The 22,085-nt window shown below is 37.9% G+C and overlaps 1 protein-coding gene across 1 annotated transcript in view; it reads right to left on the reverse strand.

The window, feature by feature from the left end:
* Tenm3 (teneurin transmembrane protein 3) overlaps positions 1–22,085 on the reverse strand; it is a 2,633,929-nt gene that overhangs the window by 1,578,502 nt on the left and 1,033,342 nt on the right. Inside the window, 1 exon segment of the mRNA XM_052752285.1 lies at positions 14,073–14,140. The gene's annotated coding sequence lies outside the window, so the exon portion shown is untranslated.

A 22,085-nucleotide genomic window follows, 5' to 3' on the forward strand; every position in this document is an offset into this window, starting at 1 on the left:
AGATTTCCACACAGAACATATTTATTTGAAGAGGGTGGGAGATGGATTGAGGCAGAGAGAGACTCAGAAGTCTTATATCCTTGCTTCCCTGGTAATATACAACCTTCTGTGTAAGAAGATTGGTCTGGCATTCCTAGTCATTTTGCTTGTTATGAATATCTAATACCTTACTGCATAGTATTTCTATACCTACCCAGATTGTATTTCTGTGCCTAGGCAAATAATAAGCATAAATAAGATGACATAGCCACATTCTTCATTATTTTCCTCTTTAAAGACAGTTTCTCTTATTTAGAGAGCAATCTTTTCACCATACATAAGGCTTGAGTGCTATCATACCTAGAAATCCTGCCTCCTCCTTAAATCAACAAGGATTTTCATCATCCGGTCTTGTTTACCTACAAACTCTATTTACAAAGTAACCATCTCCTTCAGCATCTAAGTTCTAAGTATTCCATCAGACCATGATAAAGATGCAGTGGATTGAATACTTCCAAATTGGATTTGCTCTAGACTCTTAGGGTGAACAGTCTCCAGGGAAGGTGAAGGCATATATGAAAATGGATTAAAAGGAATTAACCAGGTGAATGTGGAATATAATTTATTTTCATTGGTAGAAAGAAAAAAAAAACAACAATAAAAGCCCTGCTTACTGAGGGCCTCATCAGATTCCATCATCAGAATTCACTCCGCCTACAAGCTTGGGGTATCTGGAAAGAGGCGTGTTTTATTCTGGGTACTTGACTCCCTTGAAACTGCGAAGGGAACATGCACTCTCTCTCTTTTGAGGTGGTCAGTGGTCGGAGACTGGATGGCTGGTTCCATTCAAACCTCCCCACCTTCACCCCCGGGGCAGAACAGAGGACAACGATGGCTGTTTACTATGTCCTATATCCGTGAGTATATTTCTCCCCACTTCATATCTTATTAAATCCTTGATACCCTTTAAAAGACTCTCATGGATTTGCTTAACAAGTGGTGCCCACGTAGTCAGATCCCAAACACCTCTGCTGAGGCAAACTACCCCACGGCCATGTGGGGATAGCTTAATAACCCTCACCAAAAATGGCCTGTTGGGCAAAGAACTGGCCTTGCCTTGACTGCTGACGGCAAGCATACTGTCTGATCTGGATGAGCAGGACACAAGGAAAAACTGAGAGACAAACTCCATATGGAAAAGCTGAGAGAGAACTGGCTTTGTTGGAAAAGGAATTACAGAATCCACATGTAGAGTGTGTGGATCCAGAGCTTAGCTGCCTCCTGATTATATTACCCTCTAGGCAATCTCCTTATAAGTATTATATTGGAGTGGATATTTCTACCACATAAACAGAATAAAACTTAAAGACATATATGGAAAATATTTCTGATTTGATTTTAAAAGGAAAATTAAGACTTCTTCAGTTGACAGGAATGGACCCAGTAGAAATTGTAGTACCTTTAACTAATGAGGAAATTTCCTCTTTATGGAAAGATAATGAATACTGGTAAAGAGCTTGCCTTAATTTTTGGGAGAGATTAACAACAGTTATCCCAAAAGTGAGAGAATTAAATTCATAAAAAATACCAGTTGGATCTTCTGCACATTGTATGGAGAACACCAGTCTCTGAAGTCCCTATGTTCCATACTGATGCAAATAAATCAGGAAAGGCAGGATATAAATCAGGTTCAAATTGGTTAAATTGGTTCAAAGCCCTTGTGTGATTCTATACAAAAGTCAGAATTGTATGCCATTCTTATGGGACTAATGGACTTTACAGAACTTCTCAATATAGTTATTGACTCTCAGTATGCAAAAAGAGTTGTTTTACATACTGGAACTTCTGAATTTATTCCTGATAAAACAGAATTAACTTTGCTGTTTATACAGCTACAGGAAATAATCAGGAATAGAAATCATCATATATATATATATATATATGAGGTCCCATACCAGTCTGCCAGGTCCTCTAGCACAAGGTAATGATGAAATTGATCGATTATTGATACCAAATATGCTGGAGGCCTCAGAATTTCATTTAAAAAAATGTCAATAGCAAAGGTTTAAAAAAGGATTTTTCCATCACTTGGCAAATGCTGAACTTTGCCAAGACAGGATAGACAGTCTTTCAAACTTTTCTGCTTCTGAAAATGGTCTGTCAGATATTCTAGGCCTGTAGCCAATGATCGTCGCCCCAATGTTGCAGGAAACATTGGGTGACTGTCCAGGTAGCCAGCTCTTTCTGTCATACTTTGCATGCTTGCTGTACTTCCTGTTTACTCAGGTAATATTATTTTCCTTGTCAGATCTTTGATGGGGTTGAAGACTAGATAGTTACAGGTACAGTCCTCTCATATCTTAGCTAAGAGCCTATCAGGTACGAGATTTAGATTCTTCAGGATAGGACAGCCACTGGAATAATCTCTGTAACTTGCCAATTACCTTTGGCCTGGACATTTAATATGTGTTTCCTCTTGATGTTGCTCTTGTTCGTTATAGTTCCATTTTTTATGTTATTGCCTTTTCTTTCTTCTAGATAATACTTGATAATTGTTCTTCTTGTATATAACTTTGTATTAGGCTTAGAACCTTCTCATTTATACAAAAAGGGGAAGTGCTGTGGGAATTCCCTCTGCCAATGACCTTGGCTTATCTGGCCTGATAGAGGCATGTTTTTTTCTGGGTATGTAACTGCTTAAAATTGAGGAAGGGGTGCATGCTATCTCTCTCTTGGGGTGGTTGGAGACCGGAGGGCTGATTCTGTTCACCCCTGGGCAGAACAGAAGACAACAATAGCTGTTTACTTTGTCCTATATCCGTGACTGTATTTTTCCCCATTTTATATCTTAATAAATCCTTGGTACCCTTTAACAGACTCTCCTGGACTCACTTAACAGTGTCTTGCTAAGGTTCAAGGATACTTCTATTCACTCTCATGTACCAAAATGGATATGCCTATGTCTGCCATAAATCATAAACATGGTATGAATTTTAGCCAAGAATATAACCAAGCAGCCTTCATTAGATGTCTTAAACCAGCTACTAAATATTCTCTTGTCCAAAACTGATTTGAGGAGTATAAATGTTTACATTGGAACTGTTTTTGTAGCTATCTGAACCCGAGAGCTACAGAGAAATGTGCTCTTATTTAAGGATCTAAATCAAGTTAGAAAATAGCAACAATCCTTTGAGAAAGTTATTTACTTTTTTTGTAAAGGTATATTTTAAAAAATTCTTCAGGGCTTCCCAAGTAACAAATTTAACTAAACATCAAGATTACATGAATAAACTTATAGAGGTATAACAACATGATGAAATTGGGGGTGGTACCCACAAACCTTCTCTTTAATGTTTCTTTACACTGACCACAATTTTATTTGATTTTTTTCACAGAAAATATACACTAGGTATGTATAATTTAAGAACATGTTTTACTGAAAATAGATTCTTCTCTCATCCGATACACCCTGATAAGTTTCTCCTCCCCCCACTCTTCCCAGCTCCCCTTCCTACCTCTCCCTTCCCCTAGATCCACTCCCCACTCCTTTTACTCTTCAGAAAAGAACAAGCATCCAAGAGACAACAACCAAACATGATAACCAAAAACACAATAAGACAAGGTAAGAGCACTCATATCAAGGCTGGACAAGGCAACCCAATAGGAGGAAAAGAATCCTAAGAACAGGCAAGAGTTAGAGACACAGCCTCTCCTACTGATAGGAGTCCCACAAAACCACCAAGCGAATGGCTATAACATATCTGGACATGGTATAGACACTTGCAGGTGTTTCCTGCTTCAGTCTCTGTGAACCCTACTTAGTTGATTTAGTGGGCTATGTTCTCTTGGTGGCCTTCATCCCCTCTCACTCATACTCCAAGGGGAGAGACTGGGTGGAGACCTAACATTTAGAGTCTCTCTGCAAGTGGTCCTCTACAAGACCATTTCTTTTGATTAGTGGTTTGTTTCCCAAATATGTCCACACGCTCTTGCAATATTTCTTAAGATCCTTCCGCCTCAGTGACCTAGCCTAATTTTTCCAGCTAATTGCATCCCCACCTGATCTTCAGGATTCTTCGTGACCTGATTTTTGCAACATTTGTAGTTTTCAATTGTTTAAGTTTTGACTGTGCATTGGGAATTTTGTCTAGAGCAGAATTTTCCTTTAAATGCAATAGTGTCATAAGGAAAGGTTTTTTCCTAGAGTATCAGCTATAAAAAGCTGTAATATAGATCTTATATATATTTGGGACTCACCCTTACAGGAACTGTCTATTGATGTTTGAGAATTTGGGGCTTTTAAACAACAACTAATGCTTTTATAGTCCCTGCTGTATGCCAAACCCTGTACAATGATCAGGGTGAAGCTGTGAAATGATATGTTTATAAATGAGGAAGATGTGGTCACTGCCATCCAGGAAAAAAAAGTCCAGAAAGGACACAGATATGCAAATAGTCCTAATGCAATGTGATAAGTGCTCTTACAAATGTATGAACTAGCTCCTTTGGGAACGTAGATAAAGGAGCAATTAATTCAGCCCTGAGAAATCCAGGGAGCTTCTGATAAGAGGTCACATTTCATCTGGGCCTTGAAAAAAAGGAACAGGACTTCACCAGGGAATTAAGGGCATTGAGGTGATGGAGAAGTGAAGGGGGAAAGTGCATGGAGGAGAGGAAGGATCAACATAAACAGGCTCAGGAAAGTCCATATCTGGGTCCCTGGAATATGATTAAACTCCAGTAATTATTTTTGAATGAACTGCTACATAAAGGCATATTTACAAACTGAGTACAATTTTTCATACCTCTTATATTCCAAAGTTGTGCGTAGAAGGGTATACGAAGTAAACAATTGTTACCAGTGGCAAAGGTTATTAGCCCAAGTTCCTCTGTGATGATTACCATGATGCTCATAGAGAGGCAGTCTTATTTCAAAATTTCTTTTTTCTTTTCTTTCTTAAAAAGAATGCAGGGCACAGTACTAAGGGATGAAAGCCTTGGTATTCCTTAGCTAGCACTCTCTAGCTTTATTCTATACTGTCTGGCTACTGAAGGTCAATGCCCTGGAAATGTGTTCAGATGCTAAAGATTAAGGAACAGTAAACTATTTCAGATGGCCAAAATAGGAGCTAAAACATCCCCTGAGAAAGGTAGCCCATTGGATCTTGATGGTGGTGGACTTCAGATAATAAAGGAGATAAGGTCTATAAAAGATTCAGAAGAAGACAATGTCAGAACCCAAGATTCAGACCTTGTAGAACATGTTAAAAATGAAATATTATGAAATATGAAGGAATTTAAAAGGGTTAAGTTCAATATAAGACACCACATTTGTTAGTGATAAAACATGGAGAAGTCATGCTGGTAATCACCCAGAAGTTTTGTCCCTACTAGGTAGTTTTCATTGTGCTAGGAGGTATTAGGCACAGGACTAGCAAAGACAATTATCAATAATACAAATATGTGAAATTTGTGAGCTGTCATTATAACTGGCCTGGCAGGACCTGTCCACTGCTGTAATAGTGGCTTGGACATCATGGAAGTAATCAGCCATTTCAGATTCAATTTAAGTCTTAATCCACAAGATAAAACCCATACCTGCTACCATTATCAGTCCGTTAACCTATGGCTAGATAGATGATAGGTTCTATGGAGAACCTACTACTAATATTCTGCTAAATGGACATGTAATTAAAATGATCCCTAATGACTCATCATTACATTCATAGGTCATTGTTCCTTACAACCCTCAAAGGAGACGATTCTACTTATGGTAGATGATAATTAATAGAGAGACCCACAATGGACCAAGGTGCAGTGAATAAGGGACTGTGGCATTTTCTATCCAAATGAAATACATACATATACATATACATATACACACACATACACATACACATACACATACACATACACATACACATACACATATACATATACATATGTTTGTACACCTTCCTCTCGGTTCAGGGATCATTGTAGTTAAGGGATGGAGACAATTTATTAGCCAGAGGCAGTAGATGACCACAAAAAAAAAGGATGTGCTCCTGGAAACAGCAAGACAGTGGAATACACGAACTTACAGCTGCTGTGACAGGATGCACAGCACCTTTGCAAGCTCAAGCCAGACGAAATGCCAGCATGCACACGGAGGTGAGCATGGTTCAGTCTATACCCTTGGGGCTATTGGAATTGCTAGTGGCAAGGAGAGGGAGAAACAGTTTTCTTGACGAGTGTGGCTCCTGGTAAGTCAGCCATGTTTCACCAGAAGATCAGACATCCAAGAGTACTTGAGGAACACAAATTGGTCTTGATATTTTTTACGAACTATTGTTACATACAAATTCCTAAATATGACCAGCTTAGACTATATAATGTTACTTGTATGTATGTTTTCATGGCAGACAATTTTGTATTTGATAAGTAATTTGTGGGCTTTTTCCTGGAGAAGACTATTTCTCCCTATCCCAACTTTCATTGCTCTTAGGTTTTTGTAGTCCTTTGTGTAGGGTTGAAACTTCATGGCTTTCTCCTTCCATTTTACCATGTCTATTGTTGTTCATGTTCAGCTCATGTTTAGGTAGTTTTGTTGGCAAGACTTTATGGATGTAGCTTCTGAAGATACTAGAAGACACAATCTCATAGCAAACTCTCTGGTCCTTTGTTTCTTACAATTTTTCTTCCACCTGTGTATAATGTTCCTTGAGCCTTAGGTTGGGAGTTTTGTATATGTATTCTTTGGGACTGGGCTCCAGAACTCTATGGGTTTTGTTTGTTTGTTTGTTTTGTGGTAGTCTCCATCTGTTACGAAGAGTTTTCTTGATGAGCGGTGAAGGCTACACTTACCTATGTGTATAATGACAAATATTTCAAATGTGTCAGGGATTATGCTGGTTTAAAAAAAAGACTCTAATTTTGAAAGAGATCAGGAATGGTTGATAGGAGGCTTTGGAAATAGGGAAGTGAAGGCTCAAAATTCATTGTTCTCAAGGAACTACTAAAACATTTTTTTTTAAATCTTATATTTCAAACAAAAATAACCATGCTTTGTATATGAAAGGTTTTAGACTAAAAAATATTTCTAGAAGCTGGTAATTCAATGACATTATAAATAAGAGCCAAGGGCATTTCTTTAATCAAGAGTGGTAGTATTGTGGAATTGATAACTCCAGAAGCATTGCAGAGAAATAGCTATGTATTTGAGTGATATGGAAGATAAAGCAGAATTGAAATATAACCCAGTTGAGATTTGAAGACAATACAAACATGATTAAAATTGTTGTTTGTTTTAACACTTGTCTGTTTTCTACATTTAATTCTTTAGTGTCACGGCATAGACAACAGGAAGGCTGTTGTTTTGTTTCCTTCTGCCTCAGGGACACAAAATTCTCCTAGTAGCTTTGAAAAAATTAAAAGTGAAAAACATAAAAGAAATTATTTTCAACCCCCACCACACAAATCCTTCCTAAAAGGTGTTGGTTTAAACAAATTTGTATTTTAAACTGATTAAGGCTTTCTTATCAATTTCCCCTTTTTCTTATTTTTTTATTATTTCTTTGAGAATTTTGTACAATATATTTTGATGGTATTCATTGCCCTTCTCCAACTACCGCTAGTCCAATACTCTCTCCTTACCCTCCAATATTTGTGTCCAGTTTTCTTTTCAAACCCATCAAGTAAAAGTCTATGCTGCTCATATACTTTTGGAGGTGTGGCCTTTCATAGGAACATTGTGGTCAAACTATAAGAAGTCACACCCTTAAAAAAATCTGACTCCTTCTCTTCCAGAAGCCATCAATTACCAACAGTTCCTTAGCTGGGTGTAGATTTTGATGTCTCCCTACCATCTCCCTGAATGGACTGTTGTCTGGATGGAGCTTGTACACATCATGTACATGCTGTCATGGCTGCTGTGAGTTCATATGGGAACACTGCCCTTCTGTGTCCAGAAAACATTGTTTCACTGTAGCCACCCACACCCTCTGGGTCCTACAAAGTTTCTGTTCCTCCTTCTACTATATTTCCTGAGACTTGCGGGGATAGAGTGATGTGAATGCCCCACATAGGCCTGAAAATTTCATAGTCTCTTATTCTATGTACTTTGACCAGTTATAGGTCTTCAATGTTAATCACCATCAACTGAAAGCAGAAGTTTCTCTGATGAGAATTGAGAGGCATATTAATCTAGGAGTATACTACGTCACCAGGAGTCAATTTAATTGCACGTCCACTTAGCAGAGTAATAGCACTATACTCTGCACTAAGACTTACAATCTGTCTAGCCACACAGGTTCTGAGCCTGATAATGGTACCAGTATGGGTTTCACCTTGTAGAATAATACTTACATTCAACCATAAATTGCTGGTTACACTTCCATGATGTGTGTGCTACTAGTACACCAATGGACGTGTGATTATTGTAGCTCACGTGATTCAAAGCTATATGTGATTGATGATTACTTTTCTGTGTTAGCAGTGTGCATAAAACCTCCCAGAACAATGAAAGAAAAAAGCTAGCCAGTAGACATGAATATTTCTAGGAACAAACAGCTTGGTTTCTCCATGTTCTACAGCTCAGTATGTATATCTTCAGCAACTGTCTTTTCAAATACATATTTAATATCGCTATGTAAATTAACACATAATTTTGTGTATTTCCTTTGCCTTTCCTTCCTCCACCACTTTCCATCATTCGTTCTCAGATTCATGGCCCCTTTTTCTTTAATTAATGTCACACAGAAATGAGATGTTCACATCAAATTCTGAGGTATAACAAACAGCATCGGTAATAGTCTATAATATGTGGGGAACTATTGGCGTTCACTAGCCACTAACTCCAAAAGCAGCAACATATTCCTAGTACTGGTATTTCCATTTGTTAGCCTGTGGTGTCTAACAGGAACAAGGTTGTCCCACTAGAGAATAACCCCATTTAAACTCTTTTTACAGGTATGTGTGTAATTTCAAGCCAAAAGTACCTTGGAATTTCATCTTACCCCATTCAGAAGGGAGAAGAAGGAGGAGGAGGAGGAGGAGGAGGAGGAGGAGGAGGAGGAGGAGGAGGAAGAGGAGACAGCAAATACTGTCATGAAGGTGGGGAAGAGGGAGGAAACACTTGTTTTGTGATGGCAGTGCTGTAAACTGGCGTAGCCATTCCCACATATAAAAATCAGTGTGGAAGCTCCTCAAAAACATAGAAATAGATCCATCAGAAGAGGCTGCTACACAATTTTTGGGCATATATGCAAAGAACTCTGCATCCTATTATAAAGACACCTGCTTATCCATATTCATAGCTGTTCTATACATAAGAGCCAAAAATAGGAGTCTAGGTGACCATCAGCTGTTGAATGGATAATGAAAATGTGGTGCATTTACACAGTGTAGTATTATTCAGCTGTAAGAAACTGAAATTATTAAATTTGCAGATAAATCTATGGAGCTGGAAACAATCATTCTGAGAGGTGCTGCAGATTCAGGAAGGAACACATGGCATGATTTCTCTTAATGGTGGATGTTAGCTACGGGCCTTCAGATATGTGTGTCCCATCTAGAATGTCCATAGACGTCTACAAAGTAGTAAGGGGTCATGGAGGTGGGGTTGTAGAAGACGAGATTGGCCATAGTGTTATAAAACGGTTAAATCGGAATACTGGAACAGGAAGGGTTATATGTGTGGCGGGGTGGATGAGCTGAGTAGAGAAGGAAAAGCAGTGCACGGAGAAGTCGTTACCGGAGAAGTTTCCTAAAAATCCACAGACGTTTAAAATAATAAAAATAATGGTCCAGCATATATTTCATTACTGCTTCATATGACGATCCAAACACCTTAAAATTAGGTACATTAAAGTTGTAATTTTATAGAGGTGACCTCTAGAGAAGTAATTTTCCAATAGAACAGATTTTTTAATATATATTTCTGTCAATGTGTTTATCAGGGTGTTTTGATTGACTCTTGTATTTATTAAATTCATTCTTTATCAAAATCTAGAAATCATGTATATTAAGGATTATTGTTATTGTAATTTTCTGAAGTTGGGAATGTGCAACAGATGGATGTCTTTATAAATCTGTGTAGAGAACTATATTTATAAAGTGAAATTTTATGGATAGATATGACATGTTTGTTTAGAAATATAAGATAGCATATCATAATCCAACACAATTGCCCAGCCTGAGTCTAGAATGCCTGTCTCTGCTGCTCGCTCTAATTTGCCATGTTCTTGTAGAGAAGGAATCTGAAACCTTGAGGGACAAGAAAAACATACAAATGCTATTAGTGTACACATTTCTGAGCAGCAGGAAGTCAGTAGTGAGTGTCAGGGATTGATCAGGACAGTGTTCTAAATATAAACAATTGCCATCAGGTGTAGCCTGGCATGAGGTCAGCCATGCACCCCAGCAGTAATTCGAGCAATTTAGAATCCTGGGCAGCCCAGAGAGGGAATAAATTATTGAAAAGTTTAACTTCAAGTGTAAAATGAGTCTTTATGGCAGATTTTTTCAAAGAAACTGATTTTGCTCTCCCATATTAAATTGATTCATTGAATGAAAAAATTTTAAATAATTTATCTACAACATATAAAGATATGTTGGGGTTCCAGTAGTTTTGCAAACATAGAATGTCACCCAAATTTGAGAGTAGAAATATTTGATGATATTTTTCCTCGAAACAATACATTAAATTTTAAAAAAAGGAAAGAGATTTAGCTGAAGAAATTTTGTTTTTCACAGTTACCTCATTTTTATTCAAATTTTGAAATAAAGTAAAAAACCAATAAGTAAGGTTTGCTGACCAAAAATATAAATATGAACTTTTTTCATTTCTACACAGATACTCTAAAGTATATTCTCTATTTACTGAAAACCAGTTTAGACTTAATTTTAGGATCTAGAAATTTTTTAAAAAAGCTTATCTTTATTAACTTTTAAATGCTATAATCAAGTGGTATGTTCTTTTTAAACTAACATTATTACGTGTGTGTGTGTGTGTGTGTGTGTGTGTGTGTGTGCGCGTGTGTGTGTATGAATGCCAACATGCACATGTGGAAGAAGTCAGAGGACAGCTTTCAGGAGTCTGCCCTGTCCTTCTATCATGTGGGTTCTGGGAATGGAACAAAGGTCCTCAGGCTTGGTGATATGCATCTTTACCCATTAAGCCATCTATGGATCCTCATGGACATTATTCATATCAGAGCAATTACATGGTAGAACCTGACATATATTTTCTTTCTAAGTTTTAGGGGAGTGGTTCTCAACCTGTGGGTCGAGACCCCTGCAGGATCAAATATCAGATATTCTGCATATCAGATAATAACATTACAATTCATAACAGTAGCAAAATTACAGTTATGAAGGAGCAATGAAATTAGTTTATGATGGGGGGGGGGCACCACAGCATGAGAAACTGTATTAAAGGGTCACAGCATTAGGAAGACTGAAGACCACTGTTTTAGCAATATAGACTCCATGGATATTTCATCAAACTTCCGTTGAAATTGTGGACACATGTGAAATTATGTGATGGATGCTGCCTACAGGTGACATTTCTTCAGAAAATGATTATGCCTGCACTGTCTCATTCTGCTGGATGATGATGCAGACGCCCTTTCTATAGCTGCAACATCCTACTGAATTCCAGAGACCAAAACCTCCTATTCCTATTGGTCCTTGATATCTATCTATAACATTGATAAACTCATATGTTTTTTTCTATTGCACTTAGATAACTCTTTTAGATGTATTCATTCTGCACCTTTATAATAGGTTTTTAATACCATCAAAGTAACTTACATTTCCTAACTCTAAACATGTCACTGTTTCAGTATGGAATTATTTATTTGATTTGAAATAAAATTTAAAGTACTTACAGGAATTGCATATATATATATGTGTGTGTGTGTGTGTATGTGTGTGTGTGTGTGTGTGTGTATAAAACTTACTTATGCCTCAAACAAAATGGATGTTCATGGTTTTAAAAAACAGAAACAAACTTTTTCTAGATGATGTTTGGGGGATAAAAGTGGTGATGGAAATACACATACAGCTCCATTGAGTGACTCAATTTACAAGACAACCAGATTGCATGTGTGTCCTTGGACATCTTTGAAATCACAAAAACTTTGCAGTGAATTTTCTGACTACCACATCGGTGACCAGAGTTTGGAACCAGTTAGGTAAGGAAGCAGACTGAGCAAAAAAGACAAAGGTGATTATTACCCAAAGTAAATAGAGACATTTTGCCTCACTTCAAAAATACAGTGATACGCCAGGCAGCAGTGGTGCATGCCTTTAATCTCAGCACACGGGAGGCAGAGCCAGGAGGATCTCTGTGAGTTTGAGGCCAGCCTGGTCTATAGAGCGAGATGTAGGACAGGCACCAAAATACACAGAGAAACCCTGTCTTGAAAAAAAAATACAGTGATGCAATTTTGGCTTTTAAATATCAGATTATAATCATAATAGTGAAATTTCACTCTTCCTATTTGATTTTGAGAATACCAACTCTGTCTGGGGAGAGACCAAGTCTATGTCATTGAACTATATATGCCAGTATTTAGTATAGTTTGAAATAATTTATACATGTTTGGTACATGACCAAGTAAAAAAATATATTAGTAGTACAGTATTTCCTATTAGATTTATTTTTCTCTTCCCATGTTCTGAAGATTGGCATTATGAAAGAAGAATGGAGTGTGAGGATACCCAGAACATTCTAAGGCTCACAAAGTGGTGACTAAAATAACTTTATACAACAATATGTGGAAAGAAGACTACTGTATACAAGAAATAGCACAAGAAAAGTCACCTATGAGATAGACTCAGTTATCTAGGATTATACTAATTAATGAAAAATTGGCACAATCTGAACAATTAGCTAATCTACTGATTTTACAAATCCATTCTTAGGTATGTACTCATCAAAACTGAAAATGAGCGAGCATTGGATAGATAATATACAAGCACATGTTTTCACAGACACACATTCACAGTGGCTAACAGAAACAAACAGCATGCTATTAATGGAAGAAAGAAAAAAACTGTGGGGTTTACAGGGAGGGCATTTCATAAATTTACAATGGGATATTATTCAGGCATAGAAAGGATTAACATACAGTAAAGCCATAACATGGATGAATCTTAAAAGTATTATACAAGCTGAAGGAGGCAAATGTGGAAGGTAGCAGATTGTAATTCCATTTATATGGATGATTCAGAATGAATGAATCCATAGGAAAGCGGTGCATAGCAACAATAATAAGGGTTAAGGAGAGTAAGGAGGAACTGCATACTGAAAAATGGGTTTTATTTAACAGTGATGCCGGTGTTTAGAAGGAGGCATGGCCAATTTACAAGACCACATGTACAGAGTCCACAGAGTTTGTTCAGCATATAGTGGCTAACTTCATATTCTGTGAAACTCATCTAAGAACTAAAAAGATAATCAATGCCTTAGAATTCTTCAATAGCTTTTGAAAAATGGACTTTTAAAATTAACCTTGTAGCAAATCCCCCTCTCTCTCTCTCTCTCTCTCTCTCTCTCTCTCTCTCTCTCTCTCTCTCTCTCTCTCTCTCTCTCTCTCTCTCTCTCTCTCTTTAGTTTTGGCCACACTTTCATCAATTTTTTTCTGCCCTAAGCCTGTGTGTACAACAGCATAAATAACAGGCTGAGGCATGAGTCCATATAAAACATTGTTCTTTGTAAGTTGATTAACTTGAGTCCTTGATATAGGTAGATCCATTGAACTAACACTATGAGATTGAAAAAAAAAAAAGAAAAGAAAATTCTGATGCTCTTTCTGAATGGTTGTAAATGAGACAGAATACATAGACACAGGGCTGCCCTCTTCGAGTTCTTATTGAGCGGACAGTGTGGGCAGTGCCCAGAACAGGGCCTCAACAGGGCTGCTGTGGATTAGGTGCCGCACCTTCTGTGGGGACGGCACCTTTTCTCTCCTGACTTATTGCAGGTCACTGTGTCCTCTACCCCTAGACTCCAGGGAAGTTTCCTTCCTCCGTAATTCACAAAGAGGAGCTTCAAGATGCAGCTCACTTTCAAAGAAAGAGGCAGCTCATGAATTTTCATTACATACCCAGATGCAGATGCAGGTCAAAGGCAGGTCCACTGAGTGTAGCAGGCAGTCCCTACACCTCCTACTCCCTGCGGCAAAGTTGGAAAAGGGGGCACTTGTAAGTTTCACATTCTCAGTAAAGCTGTCACAATGAATTAGGCATAGTATGCCAAGGGAAGTAAAAGCTTTTGAGTTGAATCTTAAAAATAAACAACTGTCCAGACCCTTTATCCAATTACATAATTACATTTTTTAAATCAAATAATAGCATGGGAAAAGGGAAGGGAGTAGTTCAAGATATTGTCCACACAATTAACATCTGAATACTTTACAGAGAAGGAGAAATGATTTCTGTTGAGGTGTTCTCATGATCCAAGGTGCTATACATACTTAAAAATAAATTATCCACTGAAAGGAAATTTTGAGAGTGTTGATAACAGTCTATGGTGCAAATACAATATGAACAATGATGGTAACAGCAAAGACTGCTAGTTTACAGTGTTTGAGTGGTCATGTCAAGTGTATTAACTGTCCATGAAGTAATTAACTAAATAGATGTCTCTCATATTATATAGTACTTAAGAATACAAACTGTGGAACCAGCCAGTTTATATACAGAACACAGCACCAGCCTTACTTAGCTGGTTTCTATTCACATAGTTTTCCTCTGTAGAACAGGACTGCCAGCTATACCTCATAGTATTAAATGAGCACTTGGCAAACACAGGGATGGCTAGCTATGACCATCACTTCTTAAATAAAGCCCTGTTGGTAAATCTTCCAAGTCTTGGTTGATGTCATGTAAGCTAGTCAAATTACGTATAGTAAGTTTTGAGACGCAAAGTTTACCATCCACGTTCTGCTGTGTGCTGGCATGTCCATGTGTGATCTGACCTTGCTGTAGCCCTTCTGCTGCAGTGCACAGGAAGAGTGATCAAGTCATCCTTTCTGATTAGAAATCCACTGCCCAGAACAACTTCCAGAAAATCAGAAAGCTGTTGTTTTTTTAAGGATATGTACATTTATTTATTTTTATTATTTTTCAATTGCAGATGTCATTTCCACGAATTTTTCTTTCAGATTTTGGCACATGCATGCAATTTGAAAGCAACATTTCACATGTGCTGGCTGTGACTGGGACACTCACTGGGGATTGCTTCACACAAATTAGGTGAGAACTTAGCTTTGGAAAGGAATGTCTGTCACTGACAATTATGGTGATCTCCAGCCTATGGCCACAGTGTGAATGCAGAATGTCAACATGTATTTCTCAAATTTTATGATTCAAGAAGCAAACATCAGCCTTGAGAGAAAAATAAAATAAAAAAAAAGGACAAGCAACTCAATTTTCCAGCTGCCACAACTGTGCCCCATTAGACATGGTAATGCTTGGACTTCGTTAGTTAGCTTAGGCTACGTCCTAATAAAGAAGGGAACAAGCAATACTCCACCACAATAAGGTGGTTACTACATTCATAAAAGAGGGTCTTTTTATTAATTTATTTGGCATCCCAAACCATGTATGTAGTGCTAGAGAAATTTTGAGGAGTTCATTCACATTGCTTTGGAAAGTCCTGCATGTAGGGAGCTGTTCAGCTAAATGTCCTCATTAAGAAATAACGAGGACATTTATGCCCACAGCCCAGCTTACTGTAGACTTTCCTTTGGAATATTTTAATATACAAAAGTAATCTTGAGGCACATCTTTAGTGTTTTGTGTTGGAGATGAAAGCCGAAAGTCAAAGTGAGTTACTTTATGAGTTAGTATATGGCTAGTCACAGTGACCATGCCTATGTTTTCTCCTGGTCTCTTGATACAAACCTTGAACTTTCTAATTTCGGGTTAATGCTTGTAAGCCATAACCCTAAAAGCAAATATAGCTGGCCTTCCCTTTGCAATTCCTCATAAAATATATGAAGCTATAATATTGTATATTTATATACAATATCTATATGCACAAATGCCCAATAAATGTTTGCTTGTTGCATAACTAACCTAATGTGTGTGAAATAAATCCACAGGAGTTGTGAACTTTTAAGACATTAAATATGATATTTTAATTATCACTGATGAAGCCCTGGGAAACTCTGGCGAAACTGTAGAATCCTAAGTGTTAAGTGTGAAAAACATGCTTATAAAGATTTAAAAGTAGCATAGAATTTGAATACCATTCTGTTTTGCTTTCTCTTTCTAGTCCTGTTGAAGGTGATAATCACCTGAGGAACTAAAGAGCTCGAGTGGCCTGAGAGTCCTTTTGCAGATGACTTCCATTACTATGCCTATGTCCCAATGACGTCAGTGGCTTCATAAAGTGAAGCAAAGACTGCTGTGGAAAGGGTGTTTGCACAAGCTTTATCCTGCAGTAAAATCCCAACTAATACCAGCTAATAGTAATTGAGCATCATCCCTCCATTAAGTGCTTTGCTTGTATTGTTTCATCCAACTCTTGAGCAATTAGCTATTCCATTCTACTTCTAACACACAACAACTCTAAATCACATCCATGAAGTAGCGGATATGCATTAAGTCCTTACTATGCACTAAATATATTACTTGCATTTTCTTAGAGCAATGCTCTAGCCTTGTAATCACAGATAATTTCAGTTTGTGGTGACTTATTTGGAGATTATTTTCTTTTGTATCACTTGTATTCTCTTCTGCAACTTAAATAAATCTCCTCCATTCTTGCCTGCAATTTGAAAATGAGATGGCTCTCAAGAAGTTGCATGAGAAATCAAAAGAAGATTTAAGAGTCAGAGGACAAGGGCACATGTTGCTAGATAGTGCCTCCCAGAAACCACAGAGAAACATGCTGACAATAGTTCAATAAAAGATTTCCTGAGTAAGGCTGCGTATGGACAACACCAGTTGCCTGGCTAACACAGACAGGAAAAATTACACAAGGTTGTACTCAGTAGTCATTTACAGCTAAGAGATGCAGAAGAATCCTCTGAAAACGTTGTCAAATTCAAAGTGGTCATCCAGGGACACATGTGCATAAAAACAATGATAAATTAATCCAGTCACCTTTACTTACATGCTTGCCCATGTATGCATGAGTGTGTGTGTGTGTGTGTGTGTGCATGCGCGTGCATGTGTGCGCGCACACACACACGCATATGTATGTAAAATGTAACAATAGTAAGTAAAGAGAAAGAGGCCATGGGAGAATGGTGATGCATGGGAAGAATCAAAGCAGGGAAGTAGACGTAGGGATGATGAAGATTTGGGGCACATATGTGAAGTTCTCAAAAAATTTAAAATGACTGGAAGGAGAGGGAATAGGAAAGACAGAAAGCTGGTATGTATGTCTGGTGCTCTTAGGGAACAGGACTTGTAGTTTCATTTCCCTTAATTCTCACCATAATTATGAAAGAAGTTATGTTTTTCTTTTTTTTTTCATTTTTTTTTATTAAGAAATTCATTCCACATACCAACCACAGATCCCTCCCTCATCCCTCCTCCCACTCCCTCCAGCCTTCTCCCCTAGCCCACTCCATCCCCTCCTCCAATGAGGTAAGGCCCTCCCATGGGGAGTCAGCAAAGCCCAGCACATTCAGCTGGGGCAGGTCCAAGCCCCTCCCCCTGCATCAAGGCTGTACAAGGTGTTCCAATGGACTTCCGGAGCCAGGCCTAGTGCATGGCCGTGGCTCTCTGCAGCTGTTTCCATCAGTTACTGGATGAAGGTTCTCTGATGACAGTCAGGGCATTCACCTATTTGATTGCCGAGGTAAGCCATGTCAGGCACCTCCTCCACCCTTGCCAGCAGTCTAAGCTGCTGTTATCCTGTGGATTCCTGGGAACTTCCCTACCACCAGGTTTCTCCCTATCCCCATGATGTCTCCCTCTATGGAGCTATCTCTCTCATTACTCTCCCACTCCACCCCATTCCAGTTCAACCATCGCATTCCCCAGGAGATCTCATCTATTTCCCCTTCCCAGGGCTATCTATGTGTCCCTCTTAGGGTCCTCCTTGTTATGTAGCTTCTCTGGAATTGTAGGTTGTAGTTTGGTTATCCTTTGCTTTACTTCTAATATCCACTTATGAGTGAGTACATACCATGTTTGTCTTTCTGAGTCTGGGTTACCCCACTCAGGAGGATATTTTCTTGTTCCATCCATTAGCCTGCAAATTTCATGATGTCATTGTTTTTTACTGCTGAGTAGTACTCCATTGTATATATGTACCACCTTTTCTTTATCCATTCTTTGTTTGAGGGGCATCTAGGTTGTTTCCAGGTTATGGCTATTACAAATAATGCTGCTATGAACATAGTTGAACATGTGTCCTTGTGGTATGATTGAGCATTCCTTGGGTATATGCCCAAGAATGGTATCATTGGGTCTTGAGGTAGATCAGTTCCTAATTTTCTGAGAAACTGCCATACTGATTTCCAAAGTGGCTGTACAAATTTGCACTCCCACCAACAGTGGAAGAGTGTTCCTCTTGCTCCACAACCAACATAAGCTGTCATCAGTGTTTTTGATCTTAGCCATTCTGACAGGTATCTGATGGTATCTCAGAGTCGTTTTGATTTGCATTTCCCTGATGACTAAGGATACTGAGCAATGCCTTAAGTGTCTTTCTCGTATTAAATATGGAAAAATGAGAGGATGGTAGAGCCAAAAATTCCATCAAGTTTGTGTGAACCACATGTGAGTTACTGAATGTCAGAACTCTAGCAATACCCTGGTATTTATGAGCCTGCCAAACAGAGAGGGGGCACTGCCCACCACCTGTAGAAGCAGAGTGACCATATTGTGAGCTTTGTTGCAAGGCAAGAAACACAGCTATTGGAAATGACACCAGGAAAAGGAAGACCCCTTTAACATAGAAGCCACTTCAGCCTGTTGGGCCATAGCATTCCCAGGAGAAAAGAGATCCATGCCATATGAAAACTCATCGCACAAACCTCACCCCTCCTGTTTCACACAGCTTTGGCAGACTTCAGGATTACCCAAGACTAAAAGGTGAGAACCATACTGACTCTGGTGTCTTACATAAGAGCTATGTTTATTATTTTATTTTTGTTATTTTTGCACCCTCTTAATATTCAACATGCCTCTATTCTTCATAGGGTGTAGAGTGTATGCCAGGGGAGTATGAAGGGAGTTATCGAGTATAGTGATGTCACATTGTCCTTGATTCTTTAGTTGAACCATTTTTCCCCCTTAGACAATGAGCTTCCTGAAAGCAAGGATTTATTTTACTTATTAATGAACTTCCAGTGTTGTTCCTACGGTCTGATTTATTCCTTATAACTGCTCCAGGACTGTCTAATTAATACCATTCATGACTAGCACAAACACTCTACATGGAAAAAGGAAAAAGAGAAACAAAGCCCGAGAGTAGCTTGTAGACTCAGGGATAAGCATCACCAGGGAAAAAACGCGGCCTCCACTGAGCTTTCAACTTATATTTTTCTTTAAGTCCTATTGTTTATATCCTTCTTGGAAAGGGGCTGACCTTTGAATACGCTCTACCCTTGTCACCTTCGCCTTGTGTATTTCAGGTCCAACCTGATACACCTCTGTCTTGTTCCCCCTGGTTTCCAAGGCCATTTTATTCGTCACTTAAAATAGAATGTCATTTTTGATTTTATACCCAAATCATAAAAGATTGCTTAACATGGAGAAGACTTTCTAGTGCTGTCTACATTACCATCTCATAAGATTTAAAGCTCCATAGGAAGCTGATAAATTGTTTTTAAAGCCAAGCCTAGCCATGGTCTAATTTAGACTGAATCGATTCAGTTAAAGCATCTACCACAAAACACTTAAAAAGGTGATGGCTTCAAGCTTCTGAGTCTTGCGTGGCGGCCTCTAATCATAATAGGTTAAAATTAGAAACTTTTTAAACAAGCATCCAGTATGCTTATAAAGGCTAGGGAAAATTTAAAAGAGAGATTCAAATATTTTTAAAACATGTCTGATGCAGAGGAAAAGATTTCATTTTCTCTTTCGAGTTACTGAGGCGCAAGATACAACTGGGGAAGTTCACCCGGCCATGTATATTTTACAGCAAACTTGTCATTTTAGACATCTTTCAAAATGTATCTGGAATATGGAAAGCAATCCTACTGGGCTATTGTTTGGTATAGCTCATTGACATATTTATGTTTGTGAAATCAGTCAGATGAGGGCAAAGATGAGTTTGGGAGTTTTATTTCTATCTGAGAGAATGGACTCTGGAAATTTTCAGAAAATACAAAAAAAAAAATGAAAGAAGCGTGTGCTGAATTGTGTCCTTTATTTTGCTCTTGATTTATTTTTAATGAATAAGAGAAAAAAATCAATTAGAACTATTTTGGAGTACCAGTTTTTAAAATCATTGTGTAAAAAATGACCAGTATGTTACAGTGTTAGATGATGATGGGATTCTCATGAGCTTGGCTTCAGGACCAAGTTGCTCTCATCCTGTGTGCTTTCAATTTTTAGAAAAGCAACTACTAATCAGGACCTCAGAATTCACCTAAAACAGTGACAGTTAATGTAATTAGCTGTTTCTGGGAATGATAACAGGGATCAAACAACAGACACAATACACGCGCATGCGCGCGCGCGCGCGCGCGCACACACACACACACACACACACACACACACACACACACACACACACACACAAAATCTGCAAAACCTAACAAACCGCAAAATTTTCATACATAGGAGACATTAAGTGATGATATAGCAAATATTGTTTAATTAGAGTAAGGTGCTGTCTTGGAACTTCAAAATAATGTCAAACTGCCTCAATTTATTATATTCTTATATCTTCACTCTGAGGAAAGAGAAACTTATGTCTGATAGGACATTTTGAGAAAATGATAGTAGAATTAAATGTATCTTACAGCCCAGCACTGGTGGTGGGCATTTGTTAGAAGTGGGGGTGGATCTAGCTTTGCAAAAACAGACTTTCTTTAAAAAAAAAAAATCAGAGTTTCCAAGGAATAGATTTATTTTTACAATCATTGCCATTCTTATCCAAGATAGAGGTTTAATAACACAGAAGACAAAAGAATAAAAAAGTTGACTATGGGAAGCATTATGGAGGGGAATCTGCAGAAGATTTTGTTGTAAAACAATGATCAAGTGAAGATTTGTCTTCCAGGAGTAAAGAGAGATATCAAACTACATGCTGAGAAAGTTCTTTTTCCAAAGTTCTGTTTCTTTGCCTTCTTAAACATCTTCTGGTATATCATTTCCAGCAATATTTTGGCAGCCTGAAATTACAGCATCCTGACCTTGACATTAGTATTCAATAGCACCAATGAAAGATTCACAGCTTCTCCATTCTAGTGGGTGATCTTTCAAGCTTTTACTTTCATGACTATGGAGTTTCTGTCAAATGTGCTTCCAACTGAATGATCGCACTCTTCTGAATTATGAAGTGGCTGCAAACTGTGCTAATTGCACCCACACTGATGTCACTGATAAGGATTAAATAGCTGTTTGTGTCTAAAGTCACAAACATATGTAATTTTATTATATATGTGTATATATACATATATATATTATTCTTAGCATAATCTATAATAATAGCCATGGAGAATTGTTTTATTTAATTAAAGTAGTCATTAAAGACATTATGATAAATTAGAGGCAAATCATAAAGAGATGAATATAATAGCTGAGAGGAACTATAATGAGAGGTTAAACATTGAGGTGAATTTTATTATTTATGAAGTGTAAATGCTATAATTGGGGTTTCAGAAAATATCAAAGAAGATTCCCTCTTGTCCAGAAGAACAGTATATGCAAATAAGAAAAGTTCACATATGCCAAAGAGTTGGTAAGAAATAATGGCAATTGTGTATTAAAATCTGTTGCCAAATTGAAAGGCTCTTCGAACATAAGCTTCTCAAAGGCAGGGAAAGAAGAGTGTTGTGCCCTAGCTAGTACAATGTCATATGCACACAGATGCTTATTAATCAATTACTGTCTGAGGTAAATGTCGGATCCTGAATGATTCTAGTATATAGTGATGGTATAGTTCAATGTATATAGTATGGTATAGTTCAATGTTCTTTAATCAC

The sequence above is a fragment of the Peromyscus californicus genome, unplaced genomic scaffold, assembly GCF_007827085.1.
Source record: "Peromyscus californicus insignis strain IS unplaced genomic scaffold, ASM782708v3 Scaffold_23__1_contigs__length_62951481, whole genome shotgun sequence".
NCBI classification, from domain to species: domain Eukaryota; kingdom Metazoa; phylum Chordata; class Mammalia; order Rodentia; family Cricetidae; genus Peromyscus; species Peromyscus californicus.